Genomic DNA, 5,080 nt, shown 5'->3' with positions numbered 1-5,080 from the left:
TCCGGATGATCGGGTGTCAGATCGGAAAATCGGAAGCGGGGATCGTCATCAGCGCGTCGTTGTGAGTCCGATGGTGTGTTCGGATCGTCGATCGGACTCCGTGGTGGGCGAGTCAACCGGCGATCGGCGTCTCGATCATGCATTTGGCTCGCTCCAACCGAGGCACCGGAGCAGAGCTAATAGGTCGCCCAATCCTGTGAGTTAAAGTCATTTAATCTTTGCGCTATTGCTAGTCTGATTTTAATATGCTATTTAGAATTTGTGCTTAATATGATTATTAGTATCGCAAGATAAATGATTTCACTTGATTATTAATATTTGAAATAATATAAATATTATTATTAGTATGTTATAATAAGATAAACGTTATTATTTTTCCCCTCACAAATTGCACGTTGTTTTACCTTAAATCTTTAATCTTTATTTCGATATGTGTTGGTTGAGTTCATCAGATAATGATATTTATTATATGTGATGATTGTGTCTTGGAAAACGTGGCTTGTAGAACATGCCGTCTGATGGGTTACATCGGGACCGTGTACACCGGTAATGATCATGGACATGTAATAAGATTTTCATGGGTTTGCCACGGTCGAGCATGGCTCTGCAGGGCTGATTGTGTAAATTCTGGGAGGTAAAGTCCCTGGTCGAGCATTGCTCTCGGGGCGGCTTATTTGGATACTTAAGTGACCCGGTGGAGGTAAGGTCCCCGGTCGAGCATTGCTCTCGGGGCGCCCGATCTTATTGGATTAAGAGAGCCGAATGGCTACTAGATTTCTTATTTGGATACTTAAGTGACCAGACTGGAGGTAAGGTCCCTGGTCGAGCATTGCTCTCGGGGCGCCAGTCTTATTGGATTAAGAGAGCCGAATGGCTACTAGATTTTGGGGTTTAGGGTTCTACTGAGCCACTCGTCCCGTAAAAGTAAAAATATATTTTTATTTATTCATTTATTTATTTATTATGGTATGATTATAATATGGATTGTATTTACGTGCATGGTTGATATTTTGATTCGAATGATTAATATTTTATGTGAAGGAAATAGTAGGGTATGATTATAGTATGGTTTGATATCTTGATTTGAATAATCTATGTTTTCCGAGAAGAATGCAATAGTCCCCAGGGTTATTTGACTTTAACTCACTCTCGGTGACGGTCTCCATTTATATTTTGATTCGTGACTGTTAGTTCTCCGCGACTCTTATTGACCCGACTCCTTCATCATCGGGTGATGTATTTGATTTGGTATGTAAATTGGTAAATCTTAGATTCTCCGTGAGTAGTAATAGTAAATGTATCAGTTGTAAATTTTCTGAGCTTCGGGTCTCGCCTAGTTTTTCTGGTAGACCGAAGTAATTTTGTAAAGTGTAACTATTAAGATAATTTGTGGTTTTAATAATATTAATTTGAGATGAGATTTGTTTAAATCAGTGAGTGTCAGGCTTACTACGGGTTTCGGTGGCCTTAAGCCTACCCATTCCCTAGTGCCGGTCACGGGCCCACGGGTGGGGTCATGACAATTTGAATTTTTAGTGCACGATGAAAGGGACTCCTCCTAGGGCATGAAACCATGACCTACCTAATAATAGAGAAAAGGTTATTAGGATGTCTAAGAAAATGAATTCAAACTAAGATTTTATGAGACCCATTTTTGCCAGCACAAAAAATGTCCCTCGATACGAAGTACCTCACAAGCACAACTCAAATAGTCCACTACCTCTTAGGTAATCAAATCACCGCCTTTTAGGCCAAATTCACAAAATTAATCATTCATTCCCACTAACCCAAGCCTAAGATACCACTTTTGAGGCCAAGTTTTCTTTGTTCAATTTTACTTTGTTCACTCTCCAAAGCAAGAGGGCAAAGCCACGCGCTACCCACAAATTCATCATCCATAAGCAATTAACAAAAGGCGAGATGGTGTCTCTCGTAATAAGTGCAAAGAGTGAGGTGGTGCCTCTTATTCTACCAAGCAACTCGAGCAAATAGCGAAGTAATACCTCTTATCCTAGGAGCAAGATGGTGTCCTCTCTATAAGGGCTCCTCTATCAATGCAGCAAAGTGATGCTTATTGCCTCAACAAGTAACGAGATGGTGTCTTCTACAACTTCAACAAATCAGTGAGATGGTGTCTCCCATAACTTTAACAGATGGTGAGATGGTGTCTCCCAGAATTCATTTAGGTAGCGAAGTGGTGCTTTTTTTCCTACCACTCAATCAAGGTAGCGAGATGGTGTCTTTTGCAACTTCAATAAACGGTGGGATGGTGTTTTTCGAAATTCTTTTAGGCAGCAAGGTGGCACCTCCTGTCCTACTAACTAATCAAAGTGGCAAGATGGTGTCTTCCACAAAAAAGTAGTTCTTTTTATAACATGCACAAGATAGAGAGGTGGTGCCTCCTACCTCGAGGGTAAGATGGTGTCTTCCTTATAAAACAACATTCATTACAATAGTGAAGTGGTACTTCTTGCTGTAGTAAACGAGACTTCAAATCCAAAGCTCATTATCAGGTAATATCTAACTCATTATTGATTTGATTCAAACTTAGTTTTTAATAATTGATTTTACATGTAAAACCAATTTTTAAAGAAATCATTTTCCAAGTAGCGGGAAATTATTATTACCTAACTTTTGCTCATTCGTTATGTAAGCCCAATGACAATACTAGAACAAGTTTGATAGAGTGAACCACGAGTAGTGAGGGGAAGAAAGCTCTAAAGAGGCACCTAAAGACATTGGGAACCTCCGACATGGACTATCGCGATAGAAAAAATCCTTAGAAACCCTTAAAACACAAAACTGGAGCCTAAAAGCCTCACTTGGCTCAAAACCCTAAGTCACTTACCTCAAATCCACAAGTTGAGCTAAGCCCACATACTAAGCCCACGTGGAGTAAGCTAAGCCCATATGGGTTAAGCTAAGCCTAGATGGAGTGAGACTAAGCCCATGTGGGTTTAGGCTCTAGAATGCTATCAACCTCAAATTTAGTGCCTTTGACGATGAGAATCCACCTAAGGATGCATGCCATTATCCAAAAACACCTCTCAACTCTTAAAAATTCATCCTTCACCATTCATCTTTCTAATGAATCAAAAACACACATTCAAAACCCTAAAAAACCCCAAGTTTTCCATTTAAATTCATATTTTTCCTAAATAAACCTTAGCCACAACTAGCCACAATTACTCTCAATCGAAAGAGCATAAACCCTACACTATAATAACAACTCCAGCCACCCTTCTCCTTCCTCAACATAAGAAAAACCCTAAAACACCAACTTTGATCTTCTTTACAATATTAAAACACCTTTTCACCTACCCATCTTAAACTAACATCAAGACTACTATAAACAAACCACTTGACCTTCATCAAAGCTTCTCTGTGCTAGGAGTGAGCTCGCGCGGGGTCAAGGTTGTCATCGAGCAAGTTCAAACATATCCTTGCACCAGCTTAAACTGTCCTCATGTGAGGTCAAGGCTAAGCTTGCGCAAGATGAGAAGGGCCCCAACAGCCTATATAAAAGCTTGACATTACCATCATATGTCATATTCACTTTGCTCTTAGCATCTCCTTTTGTCTCACTTTCTAATACTTCCTTAGGTACTTACTTTGTGAAGATTTTCAAAAGAAAATTATGCGTAAAGCTCAAGACGCTAATAAGCTTCTTGTGGGTAAGGGCCTCGAGTTGACAACTATCAAGGTCATGCGGGCATCTAGTGGTTATCCTAGGAAAGCTGATTGTGATACGATTAGAGCACGATTGTTAGTTCCCTCATGATTGGATGGAGACTTTAATTATGGCGACCCCGTCTACGCACTATAGTGCGAAAATGTAGGGCCATGTACGCTTTTAATTTTTTATGCTTTTACTTGAATATAAGATAGCTAGTAAATATATGCATGTCTGTAGGATAAAACTTAGCAATATTGGGAAGCCCTAGAATTTATAGTAAATTATAAGAAAGCATGTGATAGAATTTTAGAAGATATAGGGAAATATTTTCGAAAAAATATAGTAGATCATCTAAAAAATGTATGAGAATATTTTAAAAAAATATGTGAGAACATTTTTACTTCAGTAAAATTTGTAAAGTGCCTGAATGATAGTTTAGGTTAGAAACATACCTAGTTCTAACCTGAGGATCTTGGCAAGAGGACACATTGTTCCACGTTGACTGGCAACATCACTGGCTTATCAGAGTAGTAGGTGTGCATTCCGTCCCGAGTGAGAGACCTCGTGGAGGCGACCATCTTCCATTTGTTCTTGGGCATCCTACCAAGATTCAAGCTTAGAAATGATGCCACCGCACTAATGGTGTTGCTAAAAAGGTGGTCTGACACTACCCATGCCTTCATGCTTCCCTTCGAAGATATGACCATCACTCCTCTAGACTTCACATCTCTAACAAGGATCCGGTTCGGCGAGGTGCTAATGCCCATGGATGATAGACCTACCTACAACTTGGCCCTCGTCGCTCAACCGCTTGGTTTCTCGCCCTTTATTAAGGATGAGAAGAAGCTATGGTACAGGGACTTGAAGACGCACTAAGTCGAGGCATGAGACAGCTGCAGCACTATTCACGGATGATGAGGTGGACCAATATACTAGGAGCTTCCTAATCTTCTTGTCTGGGGCCAGCATTTTTGCAGACGCTGAGTCGACCATTCACTTGAGCTTCATATGATCCTGGTAGACCTGAATGTCATGGGCTCATTCACTTAGGGTTGGGTGGCTCTTTGTCAACTCTACCATTTTATGGACCGTGGCTGCCGGGGTGGTGCAAAGGTTTGTGGCTTTGCCCACTTACTACATGTGAGTTCTTTAGTGTGATGTTGTTACCTTCCTATAACCTTTTTACGACCTATTACTGATATTGTCTATTGTGTTTCCTTTGTAGATCTGGGCACATGAGGACCAATTGCTGAGGATCGGTGCTCTAGCTAGCACTATGGATACCTGTCTTTAGATTGCTAGGTGGATTCGCGATTGGAGTTTGAGAGTTCGCATCACCTGGATCAGCATCGCTAGAGGCTGAATAAAGTCGCCTGGCTAGAGCTAAAAAGAAAGTTAGTTATT

The sequence above is a fragment of the Ricinus communis genome, chromosome 7 (assembly GCF_019578655.1).
Source record: "Ricinus communis isolate WT05 ecotype wild-type chromosome 7, ASM1957865v1, whole genome shotgun sequence".
Taxonomy (NCBI): domain Eukaryota; kingdom Viridiplantae; phylum Streptophyta; class Magnoliopsida; order Malpighiales; family Euphorbiaceae; genus Ricinus; species Ricinus communis.
The sequence above is the reverse complement of the archived record's forward strand: the minus strand, read 5'-3'. Positions refer to the sequence as shown.